Genomic DNA, 12,723 nt, shown 5'->3' with positions numbered 1-12,723 from the left:
AGTCTTTCTGAAGCTTAAAAGTTTCTTCACTAGGGTGTTAAGTATCAAATGTAATCAACCCATTTCTCTTCAAAAGCCATTTCCAGAACAGATTTTGGAGGAATTCCTGAATTTTAGTGACCAGTATAAAAGAGTGAACAAACCTTTCAATACTGCTTATGCAGCACAAGCAAAGTGCCCAAGAAAACACCGCAGAAGGAAACAATTTGGTAACCAGAGTTACATTTTCTAATATGACTCAGATAAAGAACAAAGTCAAAATTACTATTTGTCTCCAGAAAAAGGATGGGAACATTTTTCCATCTTCTTGCAAATTCTAACTCTTGATTTAAGACTAAAACAAAAATATATCACTTACAAAGAGAAAGATGCATGTACACTGCCAGCCTGAAGACATTAATATTTGGCAGCACCTGGATAATCTGCATGAATGAAGTTGAACATTTCAACACATCTGCTCACTGACAGATGCCATGTCTTACCAATTAATTTCTGCTGAATTCTGACTTTTAAAAAAATGCTTCCTACCTTGTAACATCTTTCTTGCAGCTTAGAAAGTGAATGTATTGTAGAGTCAGCACTGCAAGTGGAACTTGGATCCAAGGTGCTTCCAAAAGTAGCCTTTTACTTCATCACTAGAGCTCACTCTAAGAGGTAGCAGAGCATACATCTGAATTCTGTTACATACACATCTTAGAAAGTACTGCTAAGGTCCTCATGTTTCTGAAGTCAAGATAAATCTTCATTACCCACACTGTTAAAAAATATTTAGAATTGGTCTTCTGCAAGTTTTCAACACTGCAGTTATGCAAAAACACAGTCATTGTAAGCCACATTATGCTTTTCTCCTGTACCACTTACAGGAAAAAATACTGCTTAAAAACTATCTTTCCTCCTCGCACTACTGTAAATCAGAAAGTTGTGTGTTCAGCTGACTCTCACATTTATGATCTGGTCAGATTAAATATGGGAATCTTGCTGCTCCTTCAGCCAAAGCAAAAGCTGCAAATACTTTTCAGTTGCTGTTTCATCAGCAAAATAATCACTTCTTATCATGACAATTTATTTTGCTGAAGGAGAAAGAGAATACTTCAACAATATAACCATGTTAACTATCAGTTCTTGAAGGTTTGCCTAAATACACAGCTGGTTTCTCCATCACCCATTCCCATGCACTTGGATACCCCACGTTCCTGAGGCTGCACTTCTGACTATGGGAAGAGCACTGGGAAATAGAATGGGAGCACAAGTAAGTGTGAGATTTCAGTCTTCATAAAGCTCACAGCTCCATGGATTGATAGAGGCAAGGCCATTAAAAGGACAGCTCTAGATAGGTGGATGGAAGAATGTAAAGTATTGACAAAATTAGGGTTAGGAAAGAATCTGGGTGTGATGGGCTACCAGATTCAGTTAAACACAGCAATGTTTCAGTTGGATGATTTATAAGCACAAGTACCAAGCATTACTGAGAATTCAGTTCATCTATAATGGTGGAAACAAAGAGAATGAATTCCTATTCATCCTAGTCAGTGATGAATAGGGTATGCCATTTGAGTCCATCCTAAATTGCATGAAAATTATCAAAGAAATGCACTTTGGGCACTTCTTTCTACAAGACTGATACAGAAGGAAAAAAATGCACTGTAAGGAATCTGAACCTATAAAATATGTAATTGTCCAGCTTACCTGTACTTTTAAAGTGTCTGAAGGATACATAGACCATAAATACAGGGAATATTTTTATTGTAAGATACATTAAAAAAAACCTTAAAACTAACCTATAAACTAAGTGAGAACAAATGTGCACTTACTTACTTCATGGGTTTCAAAACAAGGCAATTTTAAAGCAGCAGGTCAATCTTTTGGGTTTAATCTGCCTGCATCATTAACTTTTCTCACTCATAAGAGCAACCAAATTAAAATTGTCTGGTTTAGGATCTCTATAGTGTCTCAGTAGTGGTTCATGTCATACATCTTTTAGATAACACCACTAAGAAAACTTTTTAAAAACCACACTCTGCTTTCATCATCATTTTAGCACAACTGAATTCTTGGATAATCTTCAGCACAAGCAGCTCATGAGAAATGAGAATGTGCTGAGACTCCTCAAAATTCCTGAAGAACTCTTCAACTTCAAATTCCACTTTTTTTACAGTAAAAATTATAACCTTACTCTGAGTGGCATGAATTAGTATGGCTTCACCAGGAAAGGCAGCATAGAGTTGTATAAATAGAACAATTTGGTTAAATACAAATAAGCAAGTTAGCACAAAGTAAAGCAGCACAGATGCACTGTAACTCCTTAGATGCCTGCCCTTGTGATCTTATAAATGCAAAGGAAATTGATGCAGCTTACCCACTAACAGGGATAGAAAAAAACTCCTTCACATTCACTTTAAGGTAAGAGAGTCCCCAATGGCCCTTAACCACAGAGCTGTTGATAACTGAAGTTCACAGCCTACCTTGCTTCCCACCAACTTCTCCATGAGCCTGTGAGTTATGGGCAAAGGGCCTGGCACACTGATCCCTGAACTGATTAACATTCAAAAACCTGTCTATTAAATTTTGCTCTTTGGTTTACACAATCTGGGCATTGAAGTCCATGGCACGTTGGAAGCCTCATCTGACAGATGTGGGAAGAATGAAAAAGTCATTATTAGTTACAGGTATAAGGTGTTGGGGCTGTCTAGAAACCAGTAAACCAAAAAGCTATTAATTTCTAATAACAGTTCACAAAGTCTAAGATAGGAATAATTATTGATTTTAAGATACTTACTTTGTGAAACTAACAAAAAGTTGATCTGTGCAACAACAAACTAAAATTCAGAGATAGGATAAAAATCCAAATTTTGCTCCAAAATGAGCAAAATATATTAATATATTTTAATATTTTATAAAATATATTCACATTCTGCCTTGAAATATAAGCACATGTATAACTACACACAAATGATTACATGTGAAACAAGGTGAAATAATTTTTACCTCACACCTGCCAACTGGGAACTTGATGGTGTCGAATGATCCAGGTTTAAAAACAGTTGCAGTGAGCTTTCAGGAGGAGCCTAGTTCTCCTGAGAGAGGAGTTACTTTCTAAGGCTACTTCTTAAAAGTCTCAAAAAATACACAAGAGAACTAGAAACCCTATCCTGTCACACAGATTGTTACTTTGTCCCCCATGAGCAGGGATTGTAACACTGAAGGGTCCAGCTCTCTTCTGCATGATGGAGAGAGACCAAGCTGTATTTTCTCACACTGATGAAGTTAAATGGCTTTCCTAACTGAAGAAAGTTCTCAGCTGCTAAAATTCAAGGCACTTATGATACAACAGTGAGGAGAGCAAACCATTTCCTACAAACTGAAAGTGTGTGCATCAAGCTTGCTGTCAAAGCTATCCAGCCAAAATGAGAGAATTCAGAATCCTTTCCAGCTGTTTTTTGTCCCTGTTCACAAAATATTTGTGTGCAAAGAAGAAATGAAGAGGTTTTAACCTTTCAGTGTGTTAAGCCTCAGTGGGAAATGTGACCATCTCCCCACTTCACTGGAATAAAGATGCATGCCACCTATCCACTCAGTGCCATCTACCAACAGCACCGAGCTGGCCTCGAAATCCTCTCCTTGTCATCACTGGAGGAGGTCAGCTTGCAGCCCCTTGTGGGAAATCACCAGTCTGTAAATTCTAACCCTGCACTTTGACAGACAAATCCCTTTTTAAGTCTCCACCCATGCAGTGGGAACCTGTGGCCATGCACCACCAGCTCTCCTCAGCCCAGGAGGAGAGCAGAGTGCATGCCCATCTCCATCTCTCCGGACACACCTCACCCACTGCCAACCCTCCCTGTCACCTTCCCTTCCCCTGCTCCCACCGATGGATCATGCTGGGGTCAATCCAAGCCAGGGGGCTGCCAAACTCAGCTCCTCTTTTTCTTACTGCTTCTCTTGCCCTGGGAAATTATTTTAATTCCTCCCTCTACCCACCTCTATTCTCTTGTGCGGTGAGAAGCCGGGTCTGCCATGCCCACTGTTCTGCCTGGGAGGCTCTGCATCCCTTCCCTGCCTCACACTCCCTTCCTAAACGACACAAGGTGGCCGGGGATATTTTTACCTTCCCTACCTTCATCCACCCAACCCTTTTCTCCCACTGCCACCTCCTCGGCGGGGGAGAGGGACATGCAGCCTTTTCCTCTGACTCCCCTAAGGAGACCAGCCCTCTTCCCTTCGCCCTGCCATCTTCTTACCTGTAAGCGAGCAGGACGTTCAGGCTCTCCCCCACCCTGAGACCCCGGCAAGGCCCCAGTTCCTCCCCTCCAACTTCACCCCCACCCCCGGCCACCCCTGGGCGCCGTGGCGGGGCCCGCATCCCCGGGCGCCCCCGCCGTCTCCATCCTGCCCGCTCCACCCGCGCCGCCCCCGGGAAAAGCCTCGCCTGGCCGCCGCCCCCCTTCCTCCTCCCACCCACCTCCGCCGGCGAGGTGCGAGGGGCCGGCGGAGCCCCGCGCCCGGCGGCGGCGGCGAGGGGCGGAAGCGGGCGGGGGCGGCGGCGGGGAGAGCCCGGGTGCCGAGCAGGCCGCGTCGCGCCGACCCCGGCGGCAGCAGGGGCGGGCAGGGCCGCCGGGGCCGCCCGGTGTCTCCAGCACCTGGAGCGTGGCCTGCCCGTCCCTCCGCACGTACTCACCGCCCGGTTCGCCATTACGGTGCCGCCGCCGCTGCCCGGCAGGAGGCGGCGATTCCCCACGCCTGTGACAGCTCCGCGCCGGGGCGGCCGCGGGCGGGCGCGACGGCTTCCCCTCCCCCCCGCGGGGATTCCCCCCGTGTCCCCCCCCGGGAGCCGGCGGGCGAGGGCGGCACTCACTCACCGTGCGGTGTCGCAGGCCGGCGGGCGGTGCGGGCGGCGCTCGGCGCTGTCCCCGCGCCTCTCCCCGCTCCTCCCCGCGGGCGCTGCGCGGGAGGGGCCCCGCGCGGGGGGGGGCGCAGGGCGGGGGGCGAAGTTTCACTCGCTCCGCGCCGCGACCCCAGCGGCCCCAGCGAACCCGCGGGGACGGGCCGGGGGGCGCATTTGCATATTTGTCACCCCCGCGCTGATTGGCCGCCCGCGCGGGGGCCGCCGCCGCGCGCTGACACGGCGGCTCGGCTCGGGAGGGAGGGAGGGAGCGGCGTGAGGGGAGGAAGAGGCGGGCGGAGCGGGGACGGGGCGCGGGAAGGGGCGTGCGCGGGGCGGGGATGCGCGGGGGGCGGAGAGGGGACCCGGGGGCGTGCGAGTTCCCTTCCCGAGACGCCCTCGCCCTCCCGCCGCAGCCCCTGCGGGAGGGGCAGCCCTGGCGGGGCGGGGGCGGGCGGCGCGGAGCCGGCGGAGCGGTGCGTGCGGCGGGCTGGGCACATCCAATATGGCCCCTGCGCCGGGAGAAGCCAATCCCGGGCGCGGTTACTCCGGAGGCTCCGGCGGAGGCCGGGCCGGGACGCGGGGCAGGCCCCGGGGGGCGGGGGGAGCGGGGATTTTCCCTGGGAAAGGGAAACTTGGCGCTCCGGCGCGATTTGGCGAGGCGCTCACGCAGCCGCTCCGGGCGGCCCGGCCGTGCCTCCGTGGGAGCGCGGCCGGCAGCGGCAATGCCGCCTTGGCTCCGGGAAACCACGGGGGCGCGTTTGACACCGGCGCTGGGGATGGTGCTCGCCAGCCAAGGCTCTCTCTCCCTCCCTCCCTCTCTCTCTCTCCAGGCAGAGCCCGTGGGCTGGCAGCTCAGTTCGTCTGACCCAGCGGTGGCATCACCAGGTCTTCCCTTGAAAGCCAAGGGCTTTCAGGGTGAGCGAGGGGAATTCCCGCCTGCAAATGCAAAGGTAGATGCCAGGCAGGACGAGTGTAGCCTCGGGTACACGGATCAAGCCACTTTGGAATACATTTATTGAACACGCTAACAGGGCTCATACATTCCAACAAAGTTGACTATAAGCCTTTTCTTTTACATAATATTTTTTTCAAACTTGTTAAGATGAAGTACGTTAAAACACAGGTATTGATTTCAAAATCAAAGTTTTGAAGTAACCATTGCCAAAGACACTTCAGTGCTATCTGAAATAACTTTTCTTTTTGAAGTGTCAAGCTACAGAGCTGTTACAGGACTCGTTTCCCCGTAGCAGGACAGCAGAGCAAAAAGCTTGAGGGGAGAGTTTCTAGCACAGCTGAAGTGAGAAACCTTTTTGGGTCTTGCCTACAGCTTTATCTACTTTGGCAAATAAGTAGAGAAAAAAAAAAAAAAAAACGGAAAAAAACCCACTTTAGTTGAACAGTTACATAACTCTTTTGAGTTGACCTAAAGACTAAATTAAGAATTCTAGGAATACAAGAAAATTCCCAGTCAGGATTATATACACTTGGATATTGTACCTGTGAGGACTACAGGCACAGGGGCAATCAGAAATCTCACCCCAAGTCTTCCATTCCTTGCTAGCAGGGAACATGGGATATACTTCTGGTTCTCTCCAACCTGTTGCTTCTATTGTTAGGATACTATTTAAGGCAAGTTTTGTCATTATATTAAGTATCAGATTTGTTGTGTATCTTATATGCTTGATTATAATTACAATTCATTAATTGATTACAGAATTTCTAAATAGTTTGTCTACTGAGATTCTGTGGCTACAAGCATAAGGTAGGGTCTTACCATTAGTTTAGAAGACAAGCCTTTAAGCAAGCTACTTCAATGTTTTGGCTTTACAGTACTTTTGTCTTTCTCCCTATCTCTCAATTCCTTCATCACAAAAACTCCAGTCTTCCTCTCAGACTATTCAGAAGACTATTGTTAATATTTACACTAAACATTGTTTTTACTTTCTTCTTTTAGCCAGCCCCATAATTTCCCCTTCTCTCGTTAGCAATTAAAAAAAGTTTTAAAAAATAAATATAGCTGTTGTGTTTTTGTTTGGTTGGGTTTTTTAAAATCCTAATGGCTTCTAAATCAAAACTTACATTTCTCTGCTCCTCTAGCCCCCATAAAAGAAATAAGCACATACTTCAATGGAAAAAAGTTGGCCTTCACCCTTTTATTAGGATGAGCCAGGCAGTGGTAGTGCTTCCTTAATAAAGCTATCAGCAGCAGTGGAACAGTGTGAAGGGCTCTCAGCTCTGGAGAGTGTGAATGGCAGTGTCATACGCTGAGAGCACAAGCTTGGATTCATAAATCACATGAATGACCAAAAATAGGATCATGTGACTGGTTATTCTGCTGCTCAAAAGGACATTGAAACTGACAAGCACTTCATGTTTGGATGTATCCTTTTACAATTTAGAAAACAAAGAGGTTACATAAATAAATATACAGAATTAAATAGTTATTTTTGTTTTAGGCCTCATTTTATTAAACATGTATGTGTCACATCAGTTCCAGAGATGGCTTTTACACAGTGTTCATTTTTATTTCCATCAAAACTTCTGATATTTTACATCACCACCCTGAAATCCTATTGTTATTTCAAGCAATCAGAATTTTAGCAAGTTTTGTACATTTATGGTATCTATTTTCTCAGTAGCACTGCTTCACAAGGTAATTATATTGTCTCGATCACAGTGTATTGATCACTTTTTTTGTAATGTTGGGTTTGGTAAGAGTGAACAAATACTTTGCCCCTCCACTCGTTTTTTTTTTTTTTTTTTAATACATTTCTTCAGATGTCTCATGTACCACAGATTTAGAGCACATGCATTTTTTAATGTTCTTGGTTCCCACAGAACTATAGAGATTTATTCTGCCTTTGGATTTACCACGAGTCTTGTAACCCATTGTAGCCTATAGAGGGAGAGGTCTTCTGTACTCAAAGCAAGGACACTCATCCTTTATCCTTCTGTAAGCATGGAATAAAATTTTGCAAGAAAAACTCTACCAGAGGAAACCAGTTGCTGTACTTTCCTGTACTTGGGTGACCCATGGAAGTTGCTGCAGAGGTGTTGAGGTCAGGGCTCAAGTGACCCATTGAATCTTTAGGTAGGCAATGACCTCTGTGACCACTGAGTCCAACCATTGCCCCAGCACTGCCAAGCCCAGCACGAGCCCATGTTCCTCAGTGCCACATCTGCATCCCTTAAATCTCTCCAGAAATGGTGACTCCACCACTTCCCTGGGCAGTCTGTTCCAAACCTTCCAGCCTCCTGGGAGGGTCTGCATCCCTCCCCTGTCAAACCTTTACAACACTCTTGGTTAATAAACTTTTCCTAATCTCTGATCCAAACCTTCTCTGGAACAGCTGCTGGCCATTTCCTCTTGTCCTGTCACTTGTTACTGAGGAGGAGAAACCTCCCCCTGCCTGACTACAACCTTCAGGTAGCAGGAGAGAGCAATCAAGTTCTCATTTAACTGACTGTGCTGCTGAGGCTCTGCTGTTGCCACAGTGACTGCTTTGATCCTTCTCCAGCAGCCACCCTGTGTGACTTGGGGAAGCAGAGAGCAGTGAGTGCACAGATTGCTGTGTTGGAGCAGCTCCCCCTGTCTTTGCTGATGTGCTCCAAAAGCCTCCTTGGGGTCTGGGATGCAGCTGAGGATCTGCAGTGCCACGCACAACAAGCCCTTGCTGAGATGTTCAGCTGCTCAGTGTGTGCCTCTGCAACCTGCAGCATGAACGGGGAACAGAAGGCTTTATCCAGGTAGCTTCTGGAGCTGTTAACAACGCTGCAGGTGAGGGGCTCTGCTCACATCATTTTGCCTGTGAATACATTCAAAGTCACATGTTCCCATAGGGTTCAAATGGGGAGCTCTGCTTGTTTCGTTGTGCTGTCACGTGGCAGTTTGTGGGTTTGTGTGAGCTGGAATGAATGCTGGAACTCCTGCAGGGAGCAGCTATGCTGTGCACCTGCACATCTGAAACACTGCAGATGCAAAGGAAGTACCCAGAAGCAGATGGTTTCTCTCATGTCCTAGCAGAGGCAGATGTAAACCAGGGTATCATTATAAATCTTTTTAGATTAGGACAAAATTTAATTTTTTTCACGGTGCTTGAGAACAATTGCATCTAAGGATATGTGGATCAGAAAGAGTAGCTGGAATTCAGCATATAAACCTTTAATACTGTGATAAACAATTACCAATAAATATCTGGTTGCTAATTAAATATGCAAATAATCTGCGTTATGAAATGGAAAGCAGCTAGAATGTTCTACTTTTACTATGTCCTAAAAGTTTACCTGGCAGCTAGATCCTAGTGATGTAAATCGAGTTAACCTGCAGTTAAGGCATCAAAATGCTGGTTTCTGAAACTATTTTCATTGCCATTTCCTCAAACTCCCACATCTGTGTCTGCTTACCACAATGACAGCCACAAGTACATTGTTAATTGATGAAACACTAATGATAGTACTGAAATCTGTCATGAAATAGGAGGCATGAAAGGACAACATTTTAAAGCTGTGCTTACTGGAATCTTACTTTTTCTAGCGCACCATGTTTTTCATTAAGAAACTTATAAAGCATGTTTTTAGGGTAATTCCTGGCAGTGCCCAATTTTGGCACTGCCAGGAGTGCTAAAACTTTCAGCAAAGGTTTTCTGCATTGTCTTTAGACAGAACAGAAGTTTGTATCTTGATAGGCTGAGGTCAGTTTGTGTATCTAGGCGCTCTGAGATTTGTGAGTTGGGGTTTAAAGTGTAGTCTGTAAAGATCTCATTCAAAGGAGAAGGGTGATACAGGACCTCCTCTAGACTCTTTTGTTAGGAAGAAAATAGCCAATTACGCCCAGCTGAAGGTTTTGATGACCACGTGGAGCTCACATCACCTGATTCTCTCTGGTCTCCATAAGGCAGCACTGAGGCCTCATTGCAGTTTTCTGTAGAGTGGTTTTAGTAGGGGGGAGTTTTCAGGAGAGAAAGACATCAATTCTAGCTGTAGAAATGTGCTTTTTTGCTGTTTCTTCAGTCTGTGAGAGGGAAGATACATACTGATGTCTTTACAAGCAGTTCAATGGGTGCAGATATGGGTGTTCACCTCTGTTCACTTAGTCTGCTAACTTAAAGCAGCAACTTCATTGCAGAGCCCAGCCAGCCTGGCTCCTGAAACTGACAGCTGGGTCTGCACAAGCCTCAGCTTCTAAACTTCAGGGTAAAATGACAGGCTCGAGGAGAAAATATGGGGTAGGTGGTTTGAGAAGGCTGTACAGCTTCCAAGTGCCTCAGCCAATGGGAAAAGGAAGAGAGCACCATGGGGCCAGGAGTTTAGGGTAAAAGGAGGGTGCGCCCTATGAAACCTCGAGAGAGAAAACTCTGCAGGCACGTGCCCCAGGGGATTCTCTCCCTTTATTTGAATAAAGATGCAGGACTCCTCTGTCTCCTTTGTGGATACTGGCTTGTCATACTGTGATTTTTCCATACAAAAGCCCCAATAAAAGTTTGGTAAAGAGTGGGGAAAATAAGTGTATTAACCAATTCTGAATACCAAATCACACAACACTTCAGAATAGTTGAACAGTGCAGGGTGCACAGTTTGTGGTGATTGGGATGGGGCTGGCCCAGCCTCATCCCCAATGGGCTGCAGCTGTGAGCAGCAGGTGAGCAGCACTGACAGCAATGAGCCATGGAGTGCCCAGGGGCACTGAGCAACCACCAAAGGGAGCAGAGGGCACACAGGGGCAGGGCATGGACAGTGAGGGGCACACAGGGGCAGGGCATGGACAGTGAGGGGCACACAGGGGCAGGACATGAACCCTGAGGGGCACACAGGTGCAATGCATTAACACTGAGGGGCACACAGGTGTAATGCATTAACAGTGAGGAGCACACAGGTGCAGGGCATTAACATGAGGGGTATAAAAGTTGGGCTAGAGAACAAGTGGGGCAGATGCTTGCAGCCTTCCAAAGTGGTGTGATGTTGCTCTGCGTGGGCTGAGGCTTTCTAAAATTGTTAGTACTCTGTGTGTTGTGGCTATCTCAACTGGGATGTGTGCTGTGACAAAAAAGAGGTTTAGAAACTCTTCAGGGAGTCTGAATGTACAAAATAGAGGTAAGTTAATAATTTGTTGGTTGCTTAATGTAGTGCTTACTGTTGTAGGGAGACAATCCTTAAGGAAAAGCTTCTAGGTAGTCAAGAGTAATTGTAAACTATAAGCAATAGACTTTGAGGGCTTGTCTTTATAGCTCTACTAAACTTGTTGAGGTTGTAGCTTGGGCACTGCTTTCAGTCAGTCCATAGCTAGCTACAACAGCTAGCATAGGCAACTTGGAATCCCTTAAACTTAAGGGGAAATGTAGAACCTCCCCTTGGTTATTAGATTTCATTTAAGCACCTGTGAAAACTGAGCTGGAAATACTGTCTTACGTAAAGTGGGTATCCATATGCCAGTTGTGAGCAGCATATGAAATAAATCGCTAAAACGTGACGTTTTAATTCAGTACCTGTGTGTGACGGCGAGGCCGAGCAATGGCTGTGCCCGGTGCACCCAACCCACTCGTTCCTCCGTGCAGAAAGGTCCTGCTGCCCTCCTGTGGTCCTTCCCAGTGCCACGGGTTTGTTCTGAAGCTGCTGGAACATTAGTTTGCTTTTAAAGCCGAGTTTTTAGCTGCCTGTAAAATGAGAGATGCCTTTATTCTGTATGAAAGAGCTAGTTTCAGGATGTGGAATGTTCTTCTGTGGTAAAATTACCTTTGTGGAGGACAGGACAGCAGTGGATGTCACTTATCCCAGCTTTTGTAAAGCTTTTCATCTCACGTCTAGTATTCATCTGTCCAAGTTAGGGTTTCATGCTCTGAATGGGTAAGTAATCAGATAAATGAAAAACTGGATGAACAGGCATGGGAGAGTGTTTAATACTGTGTGCAAATGCTGGTAACAGAAAAAATCCCCCAGGGATCCATACTGAGACTAGTTTTGTTTAACAGCTTTATTAGCTGCTTAGAGAGGTTTGAGGGTGACAAGAACAGGGGGGCGGGCCAGGTGGCATGCTGGATGACAAAGCTGCCCCTCAGATATAGACAAGACTGGCAGGGCTGTGCTTTACTGGAGCTTGTTTTCTAATATCTGAACCTATTCTAGGAATCTGGTATCTCCTGTGGTATCTTGAACATACTGAGAAATTTGTTTTATAAGTCTAAATAATGTAATATGCCAAGCCAACTAGCTGAGTCTTTGTTTGATGAAAAACACGGGTTATAATTTGTTGCTTTATGATATTTGTGGTGGAACTCTAAACCCATGATTGAATCTCTTGTCAGTGTTGGCTTCAATAAGTAAACCTCAAATTTCCACTGAGGTAATAGCCAAGTAATCATGAAACTGAAAATGAGTTCATGACTTGAATTCTTTTATAATTCTCTACTGTTAACTTAGATTAAAACACACCTGGCAATTTTGAAAAAAAAAATCCTTTTTTTTGATTTCAGCAATACCAATAATTTCTAAAGTGAACTTTGTTCTCTTTACTTTTAAATGAATATATGTGGATGAAAGCTTGTGTTTCACCACTTGTGTAAAAGAAATTTATTATTGTAAGCTTGATCAGTACTGTGCAGGTTGTCTTGTAAGTTTCTGAGGCATGATGGAGTAACTGCTAATGTTACTGAGTTCTGTAAATGGTGTAGCTGAGCACTTGATCACTGCAGCACATCTATTTTAACTCGCATCCTCTGCCCTAAACCATAAGTCTCACTGGTCAGTGCAGTGCACCTGCAGAGTGGCTCTGTGGGGCTGCTGTGCAGGGTTTGCAGTAGGATACTGATTGTGCAACTTCCAAACCTAGCAAGGTCTGTGTGCGTGTG

At 45.9% G+C, this 12,723-nt stretch overlaps 1 protein-coding gene across 3 annotated transcripts in view; it reads right to left on the bottom strand.

The window, feature by feature from the left end:
- The window catches only part of CHD9 (chromodomain helicase DNA binding protein 9), an 86,844-nt gene extending 81,965 nt beyond the window's left edge, over nt 1–4,879 (bottom strand). For 2 of the 3 annotated variants that reach the window (XM_063167779.1, XM_063167778.1), the window contains exon 1: nt 4,857–4,879. The gene's annotated coding sequence lies outside the window, so the exon portion shown is untranslated. The remainder of the gene's footprint in view (nt 1–4,856) is intronic. The other variant, XM_063167777.1, reaches the window with a different exon arrangement.
- Between the last annotated feature and the right edge of the window lie 7,844 nt (nt 4,880–12,723).

The sequence above is a fragment of the Melospiza melodia genome, chromosome 13, assembly GCF_035770615.1.
Source record: "Melospiza melodia melodia isolate bMelMel2 chromosome 13, bMelMel2.pri, whole genome shotgun sequence".
Taxonomy (NCBI): Eukaryota; Metazoa; Chordata; class Aves; order Passeriformes; family Passerellidae; genus Melospiza; species Melospiza melodia.
Note: the sequence above shows the minus strand (reverse complement) of the source record. Positions and strands in the feature narration are given on the sequence as shown.